Source organism: Miscanthus floridulus, chromosome 1 (genome assembly GCF_019320115.1).
Source record: "Miscanthus floridulus cultivar M001 chromosome 1, ASM1932011v1, whole genome shotgun sequence".
In the NCBI taxonomy this organism is placed as follows: domain Eukaryota; kingdom Viridiplantae; phylum Streptophyta; class Magnoliopsida; order Poales; family Poaceae; genus Miscanthus; species Miscanthus floridulus.
The window spans coordinates 42,763,634-42,787,058 of NC_089580.1; the positions used below are offsets into that span (position 1 = coordinate 42,763,634).

At 47.5% G+C, this 23,425-nt stretch overlaps 1 pseudogene; it reads right to left on the minus strand.

Moving 5' to 3' along the window:
* Positions 1-15,414: 15,414 nt before the first annotated feature.
* Positions 15,415-18,420, minus strand: LOC136481288 (scarecrow-like protein 34; annotated as a pseudogene).
* Between the last annotated feature and the right edge of the window lie 5,005 nt (positions 18,421-23,425).

Consider the following 23,425-nt stretch of genomic DNA (forward strand, 5'->3'; position numbering starts at 1 on the left):
TATCAACTAAGATAGGGAAGTAAAGCACACACCAAGGTAGCAATGTAAATGCGGAAGCTAAAGAGTAAGGTAGAGATATGCAAACTCCAGTCGATGACTCTAGTATTTTTACCAAGGTATCGAGGAGCGTGCAAGCTTCCCCCTAGTCCTCGTTGGAGCTCCTCACAAGGAATCCCTCACAAGGGCCAAGCTCCCAGTCTGGTAACTCCATGGATAGCTTCGGACCTTCCCCACGCGCAAGCGAGTCTTCGGTTAAGCCACTCGTGGCAAAGCCTCTCCCAGACCGCTCCCCACCGTTCACTATTAAGCTTCTGGCCAAAACTCCATGTGCCTTGTTCCCTCCGATACACGGTGGCGGCCACACCACAAACACGGTTGGTGTGATCTCGCAAGACTACACGCCCCTCCGATGTACAACAATGGTACGCGCAAGTACCGAGTGGTAAGAGGTATGCAAACCTCACTAAACACTAGGCCTAAACCTAGAGCAAGTGCATAAGCGGTGGTCTAATCAACCTAAGCACTTCACAAAGCACCTACGCTAATCACTTAATGAATCACTAAGCACTATGTAAGTGGAGATCACTAAAATGGTGTATCAACACCTTTGGTATGTTTCCTCAACTCTCCACTCCTCAAATGACCAGTTGGGGGGCTATTTATAAGCCACGTATTGAAAGTAGCCGTTGGGGGTGAAACCCAACTTTCTGCTACTGACCAGACACTGCTGTCATCCTGACCGAACACGTCCGGTCATGCCGACCGTTGTAGCGCGCGTGTTGATCGGACTCTAGGCCGAGCTCGGTCTCACTTGATCTGACGTGTCCGATCATGCTGGTGCCGCTCTAGAACCTTTCTAGACATGATCAGATGCTACTTCTTGGTGCATCCGGTCATCCTGCCGTCATGTTCGGTCATGCTAAAAACATTGCTGTGACGACGAACAGTGTCATCTGTGCGTCCGGTCACTACTTCGCTCAGCATCCTATCACAGTTGCTGATGCCTGCTGTTGCCGAGCAATGTCTGATCACCTCTACTATGGCAGAACCGCCTAAAATAATGCACCTTCAGAGGCGCTCGTCTTCCACCAGACACTAAGCACCCCGAAAGCAAGTTACATCGGGCGGATTTCATCGAGCACACCCAAAGGGAGAACTCGAATAATCCACATTTTTTCTCCAAGATCCAATAATGAGAACAAGTTTACAATACTTGGTCCATTTATACAACCAGAGTTCTTAGAAATAAATTATTACAGTACCAAGTTCAGAGTGCGGAATTTAAACAGCGGAATTACAATAAACATCTAACGGTAGAATACAAGGATCCGTCTGTGTCCACCAGAAGAATTCTCCACACAACAGCTACTCTTTAAGCTGCACCTGCAACAGGGGTAATAAACCCTAAGTACACAATGTACTCGCAAGATTTACTCGACTAGTGGGAATAACTTCCCGACTCCAAAGGATATGATAAGCTTTTTGGGTTGTTGGGTTTTCTTTTTGCGGAAAGCAATACTATTAGTGAATCCTTATGTATGTTTCTTACTAGCAGTCATGATTATTTTATTATCTAGCCATTCTATGTAAACACCTATTCTACTTTTAAACAAGAGTTGAGCAAATAGATCTATTTCACAATTTTTCATCTTCCAGTTCTTACTACGGTGCTAGATTGTAGACAAGCAGTACCAGATTACTCGACAATTCACGATTCAATGTGCCCAGCTGGGTACCCCAAAACATACGCCTCGCTTGTACTCCAGGCATAAGTAGGACCAACCCACCACTCTCCTGTCAAGGGGTCTAGGTCCCCATCCAAACTTGGACTCCAAGCCCCCACACCTGAGTCCCAGACTTAGTGTGGTGCTTAGACCTCCACCATCCCCGCCTTCAATTAGTCAGTCCAAAAAGAGTCGAAACCCACGACAAGAGAGCAACGAGTCTTCCCTGCTCCCATAAACAAGTATGTGCTCAGGATAATAAGTCTATGACTTGCCTAGAACCCAATGCAACGGTCGGTCCTTAACCGACATGGACATGGAGAATAGTGTAACCAAGCTATGCCTCGTTGGCCGCGGGACACAACCTCTTACACCCACCAATACCCGTACCATATCCCTGCCCAGTCTCTATTCCTTTCATCATTGTATCATTAGTGATAATAATAATCACCTATTATGAGTAACGGCAGGTTACTCACGCTACCAAAAATCCTAAGCATAGAAACTACTCGCACATGTACTAGTAGGACTCATAGGACAGATATATTTATGCAGGTGGTTTCCATAAAATGCCTATAATGTAAATGCACATCATATATATATATATATATATATATATATATATATATATCCAGTGCTTATTCAAAATAAGGGTTATGCACCAGGGCTTGCCTTGGGCAGGCGGGTGGTCATCTATGTCAGTCGTTGGTGGCTCCGGGACCTCCTCTTGCACGAGGATCTCCTCCTCGTACTCTTCAATCACCTCCTCGTACTCCTGCTCTCTAGCGGTCACGAACTCCGCCAACGTGTTCTCTACATGCATGCAATGATGATGCAATACTTAGCATTTTAGCAACAACAACTCTTAAAATAACAATACATCTACCAAGCTACTAAGCTAACTCTAATGACTAAGATACCAAGCAAATCGTCATTCCCATCAAACTAGCCTGGTTTCACCTACAAGTGCTACTTAGCAACTAAAATATATTCTTACTCTTATTAATGATTTCCTATATACTACAACAAGGAGTACTTAGCTACCATATTTCTCAACATATTCTAAGGCTACAAAAATTACAGTGAGCACATAATAATACAATGAACCTATTGTAAAAGTTTCAGAGCCAAAGCTATTATCAATTAGCCACAAAAATTCCTACAATATTATACAAATAATACTAAGCATTCTCAAATGATTTAATAGACCTTAGCATCAGCACAGATACGTGTGAAATAAATATACCAACAGATAGAGCACAATTTTAGTAACCTAACAAAATTGGTTTCATAATTTTTGGATATCTACCGAATTTACTATAATTTTCCAAAGATCAGCTCAAAACTAAATTAGAAAAACATTTGCTAATTCGCTGGAAAAAGGAAAAAACAATTCTCACGCGGCCCACACGTGCGGCCCGTAGGCGCGTAATCGGCCCACGACAGGGAAGCCCATGTGCATCGGCATCTTCGCAAAAACACCCTTGAGCTACCGGCAATTCAACCCGAGGTTCGCAACACTATTCCTACAGACTGCTCCTATGCAAATAAGACATTCCCCTTTGTCTCCTTTACAATGGCCCAGTCCTTCGGCCACCCCCGCGTGCACTAGCGTGGTGGCGATGGCAATAGGCGGCCATGCCGGCCAGCTGGGATCCGCGCTGGCTCCACTAATGGGCCGACCCGCGTCTACAACCCTAGCGCCTACACTAGCCTAGGTTACAAGAGCAGCAGAGCTCACGGAAGTGGTAACCATGATGCGCGGCCATGCCGGCCACCCTAAGCCACCGCGGGGTGAACTAGCTAGTGAGTGAAAATTAACAGGCTACTGTGAGCCTAGCTATGGTGACCGTTGGCGAAGAGAGTGGCAGAGAGGAGCTGGCCACGTGCAGCCGAGCCGTGCGACGGTGCACCGCGGCGGTACGATCACGTTAGCAGCGGGGTGGAGCTAGTAGCGACTAAGCCAAGGCACGCATGATGAAGAGGAAGGCAAGACACACCTACAAACGTGGGCAATTGGGTCCGGGTGGAGGAAAAGGAGGTCTGCCCTCGGTCATGGTCGTGGCGCGGCCTTAACGGTGTACCGGCGGGAAGATGCCAAATTGGCGCCTAGCCGGGCCATCATCAAGATGGTGAGGGGTCGGGTGATGAGGAGACATGAGAGCGGAGGTGCGGACGAGCTGAATTGAATAGAGGTGACCTAACTCTAGCGCACTCGTAGGCGCAAGGCGACGGCGACAGAGAGAAACAGAGGGGGAAAGAGGAAAAGAGAGATGACGCGACAATGGACTCGGCTCGTCCATGCCTTGGCGGGACGCGAGCGGCGAGACCGGGAGGCTCACACGTCGACGCTAGCCGACGAGCGTGCGTGCCCGACCGGCATGGCCCACGCAGCCGTAGTGCCATAAATGGCATAGCGATGGTGGCTCGCCCACGTGCTCGCGGCAGGGCGACTCACACATGGCCGGCAACCGCACAGAGGTGTAGCGGATCAGCGCGGATGCGAGCTCGACGGATGGGACAGCAGCAGCAGTGACTACGGCATGGCACGAGGCAGTGGCAGCGCGTTAACGCGAGGAGCAGGGCAGTGCCACCCCACCGTGCGAGCGGCAGCAGCGACGACTCCACGTAGTTGAGCCAAAGCGGGCAAGACAGGGCAGCCATGGCCAGCCAAGTGCGGCAAGGCACGCACCCGCGGGGGCCCGGTGCGGCGATGTCGTGGCTCAGGGACGCGGTGACCGTGCCTACGCGAGGAAACCGACCGAGGACGTGCCATGCACGCTTTTTAAAGCATCCAAATCAACAAATCGGTTGGCCAAACACCCAAACCACCTTCACCATACTTTAGAGGGTACATCAGGTCACCAAAACAACCCGTAACACTACCCTATTTCTTAACCAGATTGCCGTACAAAAATTACCAAACATCGCAGTGTCTAGCTCACCAAAAGTTCATGAAAACTTCTAAGTGTTGAATGACTTTCTATTTTTAGTTGCATTTCCAAACCCTTAGAAATATAAGCTAGCAACATTATTTATCAACACCAAGTATTTCATTGTCATCTACAAAGTTCGTACTTTCAAATTTATTTAAGTGTTGCATATATGTTCTATATTATTTTTGTTGGTTAAAATTGGTTTTAAACCCTAAGTGATATAACATAACTATCAAATCAACTTTCGTTTCGCATTTCCGTTGATAGTTTTGAGTTACGGGAATTGATCTACACTCTTTATTACATGCATTAACACATAAACATGATGCTCATGACATGTTTTAGTAAATGATTTACAGTGTAACACAGAGGGTGTTACATCTGTCGAGCTTGTTTCTTCGCGATCTTGCGTCCGGCTTGGTTCCCATCTTTGTGCTTAGACTATGCTTGATATCTTGTGTCTTCTCTTATGGTGTTGATCGTGGGATCATCATGTCGTCTTTGTCCAAGTCACGTCTTGCACCCTATTGAACTACAAAACAATTACTTGCAAATTCATTAGTCCAATTTGGTTGTGTTGGTCATCAAACACCAAAATCCAAAGTAAATAGGCCTAGGGTCCATTTTTCTTACAATCTCCTCCTTTTTGGTGATTGATGACAACACGACCAAACAAGCAAATAATAAAAATTTTGAATTTAAAAACTATTTATTTGCTAGGATGCAATGCAAAGGGCAATGCTATATGATGCTAAAAGATACCACATATAAACATCTTTGGAAACTTATCTTGCCCTTACAAATATCCCAAGTGGCATTATAGATTTAAGCCTCCCCCTAACTCTATAATCCACTATCCTTCCTTTCTCGGACCATTACCACTTGTAAATAATTATGATCGAGCTTGGTTTTGGTCCTACAAATTCTTCCCCTTTGGAATCAAACACCGAAAAGAAAGACATCAATAGCACAAGGGAGGGTCAAACTTTGTGATCCTTTGTATGTGGAGTAGAATAGGTCACAAAATTTGACTCTCACATTACATAGACTAAGTTCCCCCTAAATATATGCATACATATGATGGAGAATGTAGTATATGCATAATTGACAGATTAATGCTCAAGGAAGTTTAATCTATATAATGCATGGAGAAAGCATATAAATACCAAAGTGAAATCAATATGATGATATCGGTTTAGAAATACCACATGTGAAAACCAATTTGATTTATACCACTTGCAATTGGTGGTGGATATTTGAAGTATGATGCTTAACTCCGGGAACTCCATTTTCCTTGCAATGAGACTACTACACACATGATAAGCTTGAAAAGGTGTTAGTCTCAAAGCATCCAACTTGTAGAGTAACTTCCCCCCTAAATTTGTGTACACAAGTATGGAATACTTGTAGGAGACATGCACATTTGATTTTAGAATAAAAAATACCACTTGAAAGATGACATCACATGAATGTGAGAATCATTTTCGAAAGTGATATTCAGGAGAGATTATCTACAATTTAGACTTTGGCACATATTAGATGAACAATTATAAAACAAGCTATGTGCCATGCTCCTAAACAATCTAAACCATGTAGGTTTTCTCCAAGGGTTAAGAGTGAAACTGAGCAAGCCTACCATAAGATATACCTAGTGTATGCAAGACAAAAGATTAAACATGCAAATGCAAACCTAGGCATGAAAAGGAACTAGATGCTAATTGAAATTGCAAGAAATTAAATCTAGTTACATAACATGGGAAGGGGAATTTGAGTCCATAGTATTCACTAACCCACTTGGCAATTATCTTGTCCATAATGATGCACCCCATGAAATGCACCCATAATTTGCCAAGTCTCTAAATTCCCCGAAGTCCATCGGACTTCTCACTTTTCTTTTGGGATCCAAACCTTCTTGGTGCTCTTCATGTTGAAAATGATCTCCTTTGGCACCCAAATGCATTTGGCCCCATTGTTGGCTTGCTTGTTCACCTTGATGGCCACCACCTTATTATTTTCTTCTTCTTCAAGAGATAAGGTGTGGAGGCCTTTTTGTCCACCTTGTTGGTGTAGGTGTTGGAGAGCTTGCTTGTTTCCTTTTTGTTTTTCTCTTTCTTCTTAGCTCCTTCCCCATTCTTCACCTTGCACTCATAGGACCTGTGGCCTTCCTTGTGGCACACGTGGCAAACCACAATTTGTCCTTCATCAAGCTTCTTCACTCCCTTAACGGTGTTATCTTGATTATGTTGGTCTTGCTCCATTTTGCTTTTTACTTGAGTCAAGTCCTTGGTAAGGCGAGCCACTTCTTGCTTGAGTTGCTCATTCTCCATTGCGACCTCTTGTGTGCATATATCTACAACACCTTTCTCAACACAAACTTGGTTGCACAAGGGTGAGTCTAAACATAAATCATTGCAAGAAGTAGAGGCATCCTTTTTAGGCATGTCAAAGATAGAACTTTTCTTTTTAGGTGCCTTGGTGAGGGTTGTACCGACGGCTTCAAGATTAGTAACTTTATTAGTTAGCTCATCACAATGTTTGCACATGGTTTCTATTTTAGCAAGCAAATTTTTATAAGCATCTTGTGAGCTAGCTAACTTTTCTTTTAATTTTTTATTTTTCTTTATAAGTTGCTCATCATTGATTGTGCATGCATTTATTGTTGCACTAGCCTCACGTTGCTCAATTTTAGTAGATAGTTCAATATTGAGATTAGCAAATGTCTCATATTGTTCAAGCAAGGTTTTATATGCTTCTTGTGAACTATCTAGTTTTTTCTTACAATATTTTTAGCTTCTTTTGTTGGCTAGTGTAAGCCTTAGCATATTTAAGATTTTCTTGCACAAGTTCATTAAGAGAAGACATTTCATCATCACTATCACTCTCACTAGAGAATGAGCATTCGTTACCTCGTGCCATAAGGCACACACAAGAAGAGCTTGATGATGAGTGCTTGTGGCCTCGCCTCTTGCGATAGCCTTCTTCTTCACTTGAAGAATCATCCCATGACCTTATTGATGTGAGGGCCTTGTCCTTGCACACATTCTTCTTTGTCTTGGGTGTGGGCTTGTTTTGACAAACTTCCACAAAGTGCCCCAACTCGCCGCATCCATAGCATCCTTTCTTTCTTTGCTCATTTCTTTGATTGGTGAAGAAATCTTGAATTTGGATGCGCACACCCTTGATATTGAGCCTTTGGATCATCTTCTCCACCTTGTTGATAAGTTTGATTGATTTTTCATCAAGGTCAGAGGTGGAGGAGGAAGATTGATCATCATCACTTGAATATTCATCATCATCATCTTCTTCTTCTTCATCTTCACTTGAGGAGCTTGAGCTTGAGCTTGTCTCAACTTGCTTGTCCTTCATCTTCTTTTTCTCACTACATGCGAGAGCTTTGCCTTTGCTTGATGACGAGGCTTCTTCTTGACCCATCTTCTGTGACATTTCAAATGGCACTATCTTGCCAATGACTATGGCCGGGGTCATGGTGCTCAAGTCCTTCATGTTGTGAAGGATGGTGATGATGCTTGCATATTTCTTTTGTGCTAGCACAGAGATGATCTTCCTCACGATGTCCGCATCATCTAGCTTCGTTAATCCTATTGAATGGAGCTCATTGATAATTAGATTCAAACGAGAATACATATCACAAATAAGCTCATCATCATTCATTTTAAAGGAATCATAATTTTGTTTAGCTAGACAATATTTTTGCTCACGGACATTAGTTGTGCCGTCATGGAGCTCTTGGAGTTTTAACCAAATTTCATACGCCGTATTTAAAGTGAACACTTGGTTAAACACATCCATGCTAAAAGATTCAAACAAGCAAATTTTAGCTCTAGCATTGAAATGAATTTCTTTTTTTCACTCTTTGTGGGTTTATCGGGATTCTTAATGGGTTTTATCCCATCACGAGTGACTCCAAATACCTAAATCTACCGCCTTAAAGTGACAAGCCATTCTAGCTTTATAGTAGGGGAAGTTAGTGCCGTCAAAGTGCAGAGGCCTAGAGGTATCCATCCCAACCACTCTAAATAGCGTCGGCTCAACGGCGGTGAAGCCAAAGGTCCAAATTGAGTCAACCGGCTCTGATACCGCTTGTAAGGGACCATGACGCCAAAGATGAGGGGGGTGAATTAGGCAACTTAAAACTCTAACTCTAAACTATGGCATCTTTTTCTATCCTTAGCAAAAACATATGCAAAAGATAAACTATCTAGGTGTGCAACTACGGTTTTGCTAGGTGAGTTGCTATATCTACCGCAAAAGAATGATTCAACCTAGGTTCCAATCCTATCAACTAGCCTATCAACTAAGCTAGGGAAGTAAAGCACACAACCAATGTAGCAATATAAATACGGAAGCTAAAGAGTAAGGTAGAGATATGCAAACTTCCATCGATGACTCTGGTATTTTTACCGTGGTATCGAGAAGTGTGCAAGCTTCCCCCTAGTCCTCGTTGGAGCCCCTCGCAAGGAATTCCTCGCAAGGGCCAAGCTCCCGATCTGGTAACTCCGTGGATAGCTCCGGGCCTTCTCCACATGCAAGCGGGTCTCCAGTTAAGCCACTTGTGGTAAAGCCTCTCCCGGACCGCTCCCCGCCATCTTTACTATCAAGCTTCCGGCCAAAACACCGCGGGCCTTGTTCCCTCCGGTACAAGGCGGCGGCCACACCACAAACGTGGTTGGTATGATCTCTCAAGACTACAAGCCCCTCTGATGTATAACAATGGTGCGCGCAAGCACCGAGTGGTGAGAGGTATGCAAACCTCACAAAACACTAGGCCTAAACCTAGAGCAAGCGTATAAGTGGTGGTCTAATCAACCTAAGCACTTTGCAAAGCACCTACGCTAATCACCTAATGAATCACTAAGCACTATGCAAGTGGAGATCACTAAAATGGTGTATCAACACCCTTGGTATGTTTCCTCAACTCTCCACTCCTCAAATGGCCGGTTGGGGGGGCTATTTATAAGCCACGTAGAGAAAGTAGCCGTTGGGGGTGAAACCCAGCTTTCTACTACTGACCGGACGCTGCTGTCATCCTAACCGAACGCGTCCGGTCTTGCTGGTCGTTGTAGCGTGTGCGTTGATCGGACTCTGGGCCGAGTTCGGTCTCACTTGATCAGACGCGTCCGGTCACGCTGGCGCCGCTCTGGAACCTTTCTGGACATGATCGGACGCTACTTCTTGGTGCGTCCGGTCATCCTACTATCGCGTCCGGTCAAGCTGAAAACATTGTCGTGACGAAGAACAGTGTCATCTGTGCGTCCGGTCACTACTTCGCTCAGCGTCCGATCACAGTTGATGACGCCTGCTATTATTGAGCAACTGATCGAACACGTCCGGTCCTCCTAGGGACGCGTCTGGTCACCTCTGCCGAGCTTGTTTCTTCACGATCTTGCGTCCGGCTTGGTTCCCATCTTCGTGCTTAGGACTATGCTTGATATCTTGGGTCTTCTCTTATGGTGTTGATCATGGGATCATCATGTCGCCTTCGTCCAAGTCACAGTCTTGCACCCTATTGAACCACAAAACAATTACTTGTAAATTTATTAGTTCAATTTAGTTGTGTTGGTCATCAAACACCAAAATACAAAGTAAATGGACCTAGGGTCCACTTTCCTTATAGACTCGTCTTCACCAACACATCAGCAGAAGGGGTTTCACTATCATCTTTGGCCACTACAATGGCTGAAAAGCCTTAATTTGTCGACACCTTTCGCATCAATGTTTATGATGACTTGCCTTCATAGCCTAGTTCGAGTGGCTAATCAACTCGTTCGGCATCGAGGTCTACTTCACCTTCCTCGACCACTTCAGCTTGAGGGGCTCACTGAACAACTTTGGTTTGGACATCTACTTATGCTACTATGGCTATTATGACTAAGTCAACTACAACATGCACAACTAAATATTCGGTCACAAGCGCTAGCCAAGAGGAGCTAGGGGAGTATACTGGAGGACCTAACACTCCAGAGGGTGAAGTCTTTTTCTCAACGCTCATGAGAGAAGATTTGGAGGCTTCACGGCAACCTTCGGCTATGACTACTTTGAGTACATCGACTACGATGACTACACCCATTCGTGAAGTGAAGGTTTGTCTCCATGTGAAGCCTCAGACGAGAAGGTCCCGAAGGCGAAGATATGCAAGTAGAGAAGGTCCTAGACCAGAGATGAAGATCTACACAACGAGAAGGTCCCAGAGGAAAGATCTGCATGCTAAGAAGCTCCCAGAGGCAAAGACCTGCATGTCAACCGAAGCTAACAATCCATGTCACAGAAGCAGCCAAGGAAGCCGAAGCCCAAATAGGAAGCCGTGGAGATTGACATCGAGACACTTGGAGTTAGTGGCTTCCTGAGTTAGCACTTGTATAGACTAGAGTCATGTATGTGGTATTTTCTCCATGCCCTTTTTTCCCACTGGGTTTTTGGGATGGAGTTTTTAGTGAGGCGCCATGCGTAGGTTGTGAAGGGCGATCCTCGCAACCATAGTTCAAGTTCTATTTGTGCCTCGTCCAGTATGAGCATCTATTAGGACATGTACCATTCATAACCCAATAGTTGAGGGACAAATGTATATGGGCCAAATATCCCCCTCGAAGAGGCCCAACTAGCAGCTAGCTGTCGCGGGTTCATAACAGCGACAAGCATCGTTGTTCGTTAGATGTCAGAAGTGTGGGTCTCCGGTGGCTCAGGTACTCAAGAACATGAGAGAGACACGGTGATGTATCATGGTTCAGGCTATCGAGGCCCTACGTCTAGCAGTGAGGAGTTCTTTGTATTCAAGAGCACCCAAATCGGAGGGTTACAAATGAAGAATCAGAGTTTGGTGGGATGGCTCGGTGCCATCCCACGGCTCGTCGGTGGTGAGGTTTCTTCCCCAGCGAGTAAGGGAATCGACCCTCTCTCTTGCTGGGTTGCCTTGGGAGGAACACTCTGATGTGTCCTCTCGAAGTGTCTAATCCGTCGACTGAACTCTGCTTGTCCAGCCCCCTATCTATGGGAGCTGACCTTCCACTTATATCCTGAGGAAGGTCGGGTATGAGGCGGTTTGTGGGCTTCGGTCTATGGTCTTCGTGCGCAGAGGTCCAGTAGGGTGCTGCTACGGCGTGGATGGACCTTGGCGTTGTCATGGAGTCGGGGGAGCAACGGGCGCCGCCTGACATCGTGGGGGCCCTGACACTTGACCGTCAGGAGCTGTCTGCTGCGGTTCGGCCTCCACCGGGTGAACCTTCTCGAGACGTGGGTTGCTGGTCCGAGCACTGGGTTGGGTTGGAGCCGGGCTGGGGTCAAGCTCGGGGTGTCGTCGATCGGGAGCCCTGAAGCCTTCATGAGCCCCCGAGGTCCGAGCAGTGGCCTTGGGCGCGCTCGGGCTCTGCCCAACTCTGACCGAAGGGTACGCGCGAGTGTACCCAATGGGTATAGCCCCTAGCCCTCGAGCGATCCTGGGGGATCGGTCAGGGGATCTATCGGCCGAGAGCCTTTCTCCCGGGGACTTGGCATACCCCTATGTTTGACTCTGGCCACTCTTCCTCCTCTGAAGGTTGGTGTCTACTACTCTCCTTTGAAGAAAGTGAAGATGTTATCTTTTTTTTTAAGTGAAGATGAAGATGTTATCTAATGTCTATCTATTATCCAATTTGTGACACATCTGTGTGGTTGTGCAGAGGACGCTCAGCATGTTTTCCTCCTTGCTTTCTTTGCCTCTTCCATTTGCCTATTTATGATCCTGTTTACATATATTTAAACTATACATAAATGACTTATCACTATTCACTATATATACATGGCTGACCAGCCATCTAGGCACATGAACGACTAAATGTTCGACTAGCCGGCTAGGATCGACGAATCGACCCCGATTGACTACTAATCATGATTATTCATCTAATCGGTGGTCTTGCGACTAGCCTGAACTATACGATCTGATAACACTTCCTTCATATTTGTCTAATCGGTGGTCTTGCGACTAGCCTCGACTATACGATCTGATAACACTTTATACATCAGTTTCCAGTTAGGTGTGCGATCAAGCCTTTTGGCAAGACTTGGAATGGAGATGCAGGTGGAAACATAAAAGGGGGCGCACCCAGTGCAGAGAGCTCCCGCTCTGTGCGGGGTCTGGGGAAGGGTGTCAGTGACAAGCCTTATCCTCGCCTGTGCTATGCGAGGAGACTGCGACTCGAACCCGGGACCTTCTAGTCATAGACGGTAAGACTCTACCGCTTGCACCATGCCCGCCCTTCAATGCAGGTTGAAACATGATCCAGCAATATGCTGAAAAGGAGATGATCGGGAATACCCAAACCGAAATTTCAGGTAGTGATATTTCGGGACTAAATTCGGGTAGCGTTTTCCATTACCCGAATTTCTTACTACCCATATTACCCGACCCAAAAAATTCGGGTAACCCGAACGCCCAGGGACAGATGACATTGTAGATTAATTTTCAGCCATGTAGACATCAGTTGATCTCAAGTCTGATTATATAATTTTGCTCTTTCAGTAGTTCCTCTGATTCAGACAGAACAATCTGATGAACCAAAACAACAAAGTAGCAAAAGCTTTAGAAAACCATGTACATAACCAGGGCTGCAGCATAGGTGTGCCATGAGTTGACGACCATGATGATATAGAATTGAAAGGTGGAGAAGCAGAATGGTAGTGAACTGCTCCTCACAGCAATAGGCTACTTTTTATAGAGTTTATGGAATAAACAGCTATACCCACCTTATGCATATTTATGGATATTTCGCAACTAGAGCAGTCCACTATCCGTGGCGTATGCATCTCCAGTGTAGGAAATCCCGTTCAACTCTTATATGTGTGTATCATCTGCAATTGGAAAGTGAGGTTTTGATGAATAGACTAAAACAAGTCCAAATATGGGTTAAGTTCACTGCATGAATATCTTGATTAATAATTATGGCCCAGATTCTGAGCAGCATCTAACCTGTCATGGCAGTGCTTAATAAAAGTCTACGTCCTAACTACAGTAGTGTACATAACATGGTAATAGTCTCTGTCTTACACAAAAGAAAAGCTCTTTTTTTTTCTTTTTCTTTTGGAGGAGAATGCACAGCAGACATGTTAGCACACTATACCTGATTCATTCATCATGATTACTAATTATGGTCAGTTGGGCACAATAATACTTCTAAGTCCTAACTACATTGTACTGTGACTCTGTTGCATACGAAAGAACGAGAGACTGACAAAGCCGTACCTGCTTCAAATCTCCGAATGTCAGTCTGTCATAATCAATTTGTCACCTGTAGTCAGGAGTTTCTCCCCTGTTCCACAAATGGATAAATGACCAAATTGTTCATACACCAAACCTGAGAAAAATAATAAAAATGACATAGAAATACATTTTGTTAGTCTGTCAGATGGAATAAAGATTAACAAGACCAAAGCATTGCCAAAGGAGAAACATAGGGACAGAACTAATGCAAACAAGAAGATCAATATATTGGATTTCGAACATATTCTACAATCAAAGTACAATAGACTAACAAACAGCTACTATACATATTTGCAGCAGTAAGGGGGTGTTTGGTTCCACGCCTCGCTTTACCACGCCATGCATGTGGCTGCCACAAATGCTAGGCTGCTATTTGGTTTGAGAGTAAGCTGCGGCACGCCACAAGATCCCAACCTCCATGCACTCAGTAATTCTCGCCACAACTGTGGCGGCCATTTTGTTCGCCTCGGCTGCGGCGGCGCCACAAATAACATGGCATGCATTGGCGTAGAACCAAACAGGCCCTAAACCTTTTGTTCTCTTTTTTTTTTTAACGATCAGCTGAGAAAAAGAATTCCCCACTTGAATTAATTGCACTGGAGGGACGTTAAACACTGCCGTCCAAAGGGATTACAATTTACAAGAGAAGTTTTTAAGAAGTAGTAAACCTTTCCTACTCGTCACCAATAGCTCAATGTCAATGAAATGGAAGTTAGGTGGTAAAGGATCATTGCAAACATAAAGAGGCCATAAAGTGTCCATCTTCTTGCAAAAACAATCACAACTGTAAGATTATACTTTAAACGAGAACTGTAAGCTTCATATCATGCATCATCGTGCAGATGTTATCTATCACCTTGATCCCCAAATTACAGAGACACAACAATTAATCCTGAATTTGGTTACCTCTTTTACCTGTACTAGTTCAGATGAGAAATGGTGCAAAATATTCCGTAGAAACTGTACTCCAGTTACATACTTTGTATTTGCGACTATGTTGTATATGCATAATTAATATAGTATATGTGCCTGAACAGAGCGAAAGACAGACTAAACTGCTCTCCCACTGTCAGCCGGTCATGACCAAATTGTCCACGTTTGGTCGAGTGTTTCTCCCCTGTTCCACAAATGAACAGATAAACCAAATTGTTGGTGCTCCAAACCTGAAAAGGGAATAAACATGACACAAAACACCCAAATGCTGAGTCAGTGAGATGGAAAAAAACAGGCAAAAATATTGTCCAAGGAAGAACATATAGCAAGAAATGACTAGTCAAACAAGAAGCATCTGAATATGAACACAAAGTTTATCCAAGGCAGCCGTAGTGCTATGGAGGATCAATACAAGAATCCTAACATATTTGCAGTAGTGGATCTTTATATTCCTAATATATGATAAAGGACCATTGCAAATACAGAGGCCATACATCTTTGTGCAAAAACTGTCACAACTGTAAGATTCATACATTTGAATGCATCCTTGAGCAGATACCAACCTGAACCTTTGCAAATTGCAGAAACATCACATGAGCCAGAAACCAGTGACCGACTTTTAGCTGTTCTTGTCTGAATGAGAAAATGATGGAAAATATCCAGCCAAATAGATTACTCTTATTAATCAGTGCAACTTTGATAATTACACACAGATGTAAGGGAAGTGCCAACAGTCTGATCATACAGAAGAAACAGAACTGCACAAGACAGATAGAAGGTCGAATATGTAATCCATAAAATTGCTTATCAGTCACAGGGTTTTTTTGTTTTGGTGTACATATCACAACTCTGCAACACATCCAGAACCATATCTACAGCCTGAACCTATGTAGCACTAAGCATCCATTTATTTCTACCTTACAAAGTTTCAGCACTCAAAACCTCTAGAAGCGGAAGTCCACTGAACCACAGATGCTGGATCATAGTTTAAACATAGACCACTATCCAATATCATCTATAGTCGGATTCTAGAATATGGCAATGGGAAGAACTAAAAGACGTGCTTATTATCCTCAGCAACCCATGTTGACATGGCATGGAGCACCCGCCCCTTCCATCCCAGCAGCAACCAATGGTTATCCACATCGATGAGAAAGTCTCTGTGATAAAAGTTCTTGACCTTGTCACTGGCAGCCTTGATAACCTCTGGATTCAATGGTAGCTGCCTCAGCCCAGCCCGGTGGTTTCGCACCTGCCATTGCCTATAAGTTTCAGGACGCTCCACCCGGTCTGCACCCTCACAAGCAATCACATTCAGGGCAGACCTCCCCAACATATCCCGCTCAATCAGCAGCCGCTCATCATTGTCCCTGGGGATGGTCGCATCAATCATGTCAAATAGCGCTGAGTAAAAGAAGAGTGCTTCCCGGAACCGTGTAAAAAAGAACGGGACACCATATGTTCCATTTACCACAGAATGGATGAAAACATCGGGCTGCATCTCCCGGATGTTGTTGAGGACCATATCCCTAGGGCTTGGGTTGTCCACCAAAACACTCTCGTCCATCAAGTGGCCGATAAAGCATTCGCTGTTGACAACAAGCACCTCATCAGGATTAATATTGAGGTCCTTTGCACGGACAGTCTCCCACTTTGCTGCAATACCGTGGAACTTGAATGGCACGCCAACCTCACGGGCACAGTTGCTGAGGCGGCGACCTGTTTCCTTAATCTGGTGGGCTGGGCGGAACCTAGGCTGTGGGACGGCAATTGCGGTGAACCTCACCTCTGGCGGTCCACCTTCCCTCTTTGCCAGTAAATGGAGCAAACCAGGATACTGGAATCCATGCTGCACACCATACTCCACAATGTGTAACTTGCTCCTCCCTGCCACAGCATGACAAATTGTCATGTTGGAGAACATGAATTTCACTTTCTTCAAACAAGAGGCTGCCATGAACAGCTTGTATGCCTTGAGATAATCCACGACAGAGGTGCGTTGTGCCATGAGCGACTGGTACACCTGGCTCCCTGTGCCTGCGAGTCGTGCCTCCAGTCCCTCGGCAAAACAATGGGCCAACCTCTGCGTGGCGTCCCCTCTGAGCGAGGAGTGCTGCTTGATCTGCCTCAGCACCTCGTTTGCACTTCGGCGATCACCAGTGGCAACCGACTGTGCACAATGGATAAGCATGCTGTGCAGGTCAACAACCTCATTCCCCCGCTGCCTCCCCCGTGCCCCCTTCCCGCTCACCCTCCTGGCACTCTTCTCAGACTCACTATCCATGGCGATGCGCAGATCCTCCATGCGCTTCAAGAATCCCTCATGGCCAGAGGTCATTATTTCGTTGTACAGCTCACTAGCGCCGGCTTCTTCCTGTTCCGGCATCATCAGCTTGGTGTTTCTACCTGTCTCTGTCTCCAAGTCCTCTTCGGTGTGGCGGTTCTTGCGGCCCCTTCCATTACTGCTTCTGATTCCCCCAAACAGTAACATCCCATCCACCACCGCCTCCTCCTTCACTTGGCCAGCAGCAAAGCCAGTAGCTGGCTTGCTGTCAGTAGGCAAAGCCTCGGAATGCCCCAGGGTGTCCTCGAGGTCGATGAGAAGGCTGTTGTTGGTGGGCAGGAACTTCTTGGCCTCTTCCATGCCTTTGAGGAATGCCATGTTCAGCAACTCCATGTTTCCCTCATTCTGGGCACCGAAGAAGGCCGAGGCCAGCGCGGCGTGGTCACCGTCGCCAGCGGGCAAGGTGGTGGCCTCTGTCTTCGTCTCCTCCTCCTCTGCGCCATTCAAGAACTCCGATCTTTGGATGCCCACGCCGCCCCCGGCGTCCTGGGCGGCGAGGGAAGCGCGCTGCTGTTGGGCTCCGCCACAGTCGGCGTTCTGAGGGGCGAGGGAAGCTATCAGGCCGTTGGCCTCCAACGCCGCCGCCGCCGCCGGTATCCAAAAACGCCAGACTCTGCTGGAACTTGGCGGTGCCTCCGTCTTGTCCCGGCGAGAAGAAGGCGTTGAGCTCGTCGGCGGTGAAGTCGTCGAGCCCCGCCGCCATGTCGGGGTACGGAGGGGAGGCCAGCAGCTGGGAGAGCTCGAATGAGTCGTAGGGCGAGGTGGGATCGGCGGATGCGGGGGCGGAGGAGGAGGAAGGGGGAGACAGTAGAGCTGCCGCCGGTCCCTGAGGTGGTGGCGACGGCGGCGGCGGAGTCGGATGTGGTGGTGTCGGAGAGGATCTGGGCGTACGGCTTGCTGGGTGTTGAGGAGAGCGGGGTGGTCGGGGAACTGGTAGAAGAACTGGCCGTCGATGTCCTGCTCCATGAGCATCTGCGAGATGAAGGGGAGGACGAGGTCGTCGGAGGAGGCCGGGTCGTCGGCATCGGGGCGCGGCGTTGGGGGCAGGTCGAGGAAGATGGAGGGGGAAAAGGGCTCGGGGGCGGCGAGGTAGGCTCCCTGCGCCAGGAAGTCCTCCGGCGAGGTGGACATGGCTCGCCGTCGGTAGAAATCGGAGCTTTCGCGTGGCGGAATCAGTCAATCAGCGCTTGTGGCGGGCGTGACTCGTGAGGTGGTCGTGGCGAATGGCCCGGGTCGGCTGGGGAATGGCCCGGCCTGGGAGGCTTTTACGTTTGTACCCTTAAAAAAGATGTCACACTCCTGTGTATCCTTCAAAAATTGATCGTCATCTATATGCCCTCACTCGAACTTTTCTTTTCTCTCACGCCATTCCGTCGGCATTTGCTCCTAACGGTGGGTAACGACTCTGGAGAATGACTCAATTGCCCTTGGGCTTGTATAAACTTTTTCGTTTCCCCGTGCCATTGCCATCCTGGAAAAGGCTGGACCGTTGGTCCGGCGAGCCGTCGAGGGCCACTTCCAGCAGCAGTGTCGAGCAGTTGGAGTTCATGGGTGGCCTGGTTGGATAGACGCCGTTGCAGCAAGTTGTGCAGGCCTCCGTCGACGACGTCGCGCACGGAGGCGACTTGGCCGTTGAAGTGGCTTAAGAGCGCCGGCAACTTCACTGCTAACGGCTCGTCCATGAGCCAGATGTCGTGCCAGAAGGATGTTGCAGCCCCGTTCCCGACCGAGACAGTCGTGATGCGCTGGCAGTAGGTTGCGTATGGCCGCCCAGTGTGTGCCATCCAAGTCTCCGGAGAGGTCCAGTCCTTCACGCGCCCACATAGCCCAAGACGAGCCGTGCGGGTGGTGTAGCCGATGGATTAGTTTGAGTAGGAGGCAGGCGTTTTGGGTGTCGAGGCGCTTGACCCCCAGCCCACCGTCTTCCTTCGCTCGACAGACGTTCTCCCAAGCCACCAAACATTTCGCTCCCGAGGTGTGGTCTGACCCCGTCCACAGGAACGCGCGACGTCGTGCATCGATGGCCGCAAGCACTCCAGGGGGCAGTAGCATAGCGCCCATGGCATAAGTTCGAACTCCAGTGAGGACGGTGTTGACGAGCACCACCCTGCCCGCCGTGGCGAGCAGCAATGCTTGCCATGTCGCTAGGTACCTGTCGATCCTGGCGATGAGCGGCGCGAACGCCGACAGCGGCAGTTTGACGTTGGACAGCGGCAATCCCAGGTAAATCTGGGGGAAACTGCCGACTTTGCAGCTGAGGACACCTAAGAACTCCTCCAGGGCACCCTCCGGCAAGTGCATCGGGGTGATGGTGCTCTTGTCATAGTTGATCTTGAGTCCAGTCGCCGCTGAGAACATGTCCAAAATGCTCCTGAGCCTGGCAACACCATTGGCCTCCGCTCTGATAAGGATGATGGTGTCGTCGGCATACTGAAGCACCGGGCACGCACTGTCGCTCAACAGGTGAAGGACTAAGCCATCGGACTTGATGAGCTGTTGCAGGACATCGGCCACCAGAAGGAACAAGTACGGGGACAGAGCGTCGCCCTGGCGGAGGCCCCTCTTGCACTGTATCCATGGACCTGGAACTCCATTGACGAGCACCGCCGACTTGGAGGTTGAAAGGAGCATTTTCATCCATCTTTGCCATTTTGCCGGGAAGCCCATGGACTCCAAAATCTTCAGTAGGCTCTCCCAATTAACCGAGTCAAACTCAAAAGCCTTTGCGAAGTCCAGCTTGATCACCAACGTAGGTGCACGGCGTCTGTGGCAGCACTGCACCAGCTCGGTAGCCAGAACAAAGTTCTCAGAGATGGAACGACCTCTGATAAACCCGGTCTGATATACATCGATCAGGCTGGAGAAGTGGAGATTTGTTGCTGTAGTCTTGACGTTAGCAGCTTGGTTAGGATTTTAACTGGGCAGTTTTGCAGTGAGACGGGTCTGAAGGCCGACGGCGTGGCTGCTGCTTCTGTCCTGGGAATCAGGACGATGAGTGCTCTGTTGATGCGTTGTAGGTCGATCTGTTCGTCGTGGAACGCCCGCAGGAAGCGCATGATCGCCGGTTTGGTGGTCGTCCATGCGGCGGCATAGAATCCTGGACCGACGCCGTCTGGCCCCGGGGCGCGCTGTCCGGCGACATGGCGCGAGCCGCGCTCGTGGTTTCCTCCTCACAGAACCGGCACTTTGCACAAAATTAATTGAACATGTAAACAGACGAATTGACCTCGCAAAAAAAAAGCATACACCGTACCAGTGCACCAACAGTATATAGGTTAATAAACAACAGTAGTACGTTCAATCAAAGTACTGTGCTCAGTAGTACGTGTACGTGCATGCATGGCCCCTGCAGTTCATTTCTTGAAAATATGTGTACGTGCGTCGGGCAATGATCCAGCGCCTGTCCCACATGTCCCCTCCAGTAGCCTCATTGCAATGGCCCCTCCAGCGCACGTTCAATCAAAGGACCGACAGGCTTGAAAATATGGCCCCTCCAGCGCTCATTGCAATGATCCAGGGGCAAGGATGGTATTTTTCTAGTCCGGTCCCACATGTCAGAGCCGCCAAACGGTCAACACCTAACAGAATGCCGACGGAATGGCGTGAGGGAAAAGAAAAGTTCGAACGAGGGCATATAGGTGACGACCAACTTTTGAGGGGTACGCAGAAGTGTGACATCTTTTTTAAGGGTACACAGGTAAAAGCCTCCCGGCCTGGGGAGGCAAATTGTAGAGGACCCGGTCCTTTATCGTGGAGGACCCTGGCTCCGAGACGACACGTGCATGTCAACAATCTTAAAGCACATGCTCCTCTTTGCTCCTTTCGATTCCTTTTGAGTAAATTGCACGGCCGGTCCTTAAAGTATTGGACGAGTTTTATTTGGATCCCCAAAGTACGAAATCACACGTTTGTCTCCTTAATGTATTTAAGTAATGTCATCTAAATCCAAAATAGATACGAGGAGGGTTAGAAGCAGACGTGGTTGTCCACGTGGTCAGCCACGTACCCGCAGGATCAAGGTCTGCTCGTCCAGCCGGCCATGGCCACCGCCGACAGTGACAGCCTCGCCGCTGGCCACGGTAAAAGCTCTAGTTTGGTTTTGGTTAATTGATAAAACCCTAAGTGCTAACCTAGTATATCAAAGTGATTATGAGATAGGTAGCACTACTCCAAGTAATGAAGCAATGATGAAGATCATGGTGATGGTGATGGTATGGTGATGATCAAATGCTTGAACTTCGAAAAGAAGAAAGAGAAAAACAAAAGGTTCAAGGCAAATGTATAAATAGTAGGAGCCATTTTGTTTTAAGTGATCGAGACACTTAGCGAGTGTGATCACATTTAGGATCGATAGCCGTACTATTAAGAGGGGTGAAACTCATATCGAAATGCAGTTATCAAAGTGCCACTAAATGCTCTAACTCATTGCATATGCATTTAGGATCTAGTGGAGTGCTAACACCATTGAAAATGTTTATGAAAATATACTAACACATGTGCACAAGGTGACACACTTGGTGGTTGGCATATTTGAATAAGGGTTAGAAACTTCACCGGCGGAGTGTCCGCTCGTAGAGTGCGGACAGTCCGACGGTGCCACCGGCGCCCTATAAAAAAAAGACAGGGGTTCACAGAGTGACCGGACGCTGGTGGTGCAGTGACTGAACGCTGGGTTCAGAGTCCGGTCAGTGACAACAGTAAGCACACGGTCTCGATCTTGTGATCGGACGTTGGCGTGTAAACTGACCGGACGCTCGTGGTCTGAGTCCGGTCACTGCTGACGTACACTGACGTGAGGCGCACAGAGGAAACGTTGGAGGTGTTCGCTGGTCTGAAGCCGTTCAGCTAGCCGGCTAGTTTCAGGCACGCGGTACTGTTCATCAAACCAGCTGAACAATATTTTTCTCTCACAACAAACCAGCCGGAACAGTGTTTTTCAGCCAAGTTTCAGACCAGCGAACGGGGCTGTTGAGTGACCGGACGCCGGGTGAGTCCGGTCGAGCATCATGAAATTTCGTGTTTTGAACCTTACTGGAAACGACCGGACGCTGGGGTCCTGCGTCCGGTCACTTTTTAACTGACGCGTCCGGTCATCACTTGACCATTGAGATCGGGCGATCGACGTTTGAAGCCGATGACACGTGGCAAGCATCGGCGACTGACCGGAGCGTCCGGTCACCCTATGTTGTGCCCAGTGAAAAGGTACAACGGCTCTATTTCGTGGAGGCTTCTATTTAAGCCCCATGGTCGGCTTGCTCTTGGCCATTTACATTGACATAGCAACCTTGTGAGCTTAGCCAAAGCCCTCCCACTCATCTCCATCATTGTTTCATCATCATTGTGAGATTGGAGAGAGAATCTAAGTGCATTGCTTGAATGATTGCAACTAGAGACACTTGGTGTTCGTGTTTTGCTGCGGAATTCACTTATTGCTCTTGGTGGTTGCCACCACCTAGACGGCTTGGTGCAGTGGAGGAGGATTGACATGAGTCGGTGATTGTTCATGGCCATCTCCGGTGATTGTGAGGGGATTTGTACCTTTCCGGTGGAGCGCCGAAAGGTAATTCTAGTGGATTGCTCGTGTCATTAAGTTATCTCACTTGTGGGCAGATTCTTGCGGTACCCAAATTGTGTGGACGAGGTTTATGCAACACCTCTTAGCCGTCGAACCACCAAGTGTTGGTCGACACAACGGGACGTAGCGTGTTGGCAAGCACGTGAACCTCGGGAGAAAATTGGTTGTCTCTTGCCATTTGGTATTCTCCCGATGATTGATTTAATATTCACCTTGTGATTGGTTCACTCCTCTATACGGCGGTATAATCACACTACTCACTCATTTATATTCTTACAAACTAGTTGTGGCAAGCTCTTTAGTGTAATTAAAATTGAGAGCTTGCTTTGTTATTTTAATTTCATCTAGTGGAGCTCTTTAGAGTAGCAAGATTGAGAGCTCTCAGTGAGTAGTAACATTGCAAGTTGTGTGCCTAGTAATCATTGCAACTAGAATTGTTGGATAGGTGGCTTGCAACCCTTGTAGAGCTAGAGCAAGTTTACATTTCGCTATTTGTCATACTAATCAAAGTGCTCTAGTTGATTTGTAGATCTTTAAATAGGCTATTCACCCCCCTCTAGCCATATTAGGATCTTTCACACGGCTGGCCGCGGCGACCCCGGCCCACATCGCGCTCGACCCCCTCGCACGTGAGCGCTACCCAGCGCCTCCGCGTATGCGCGG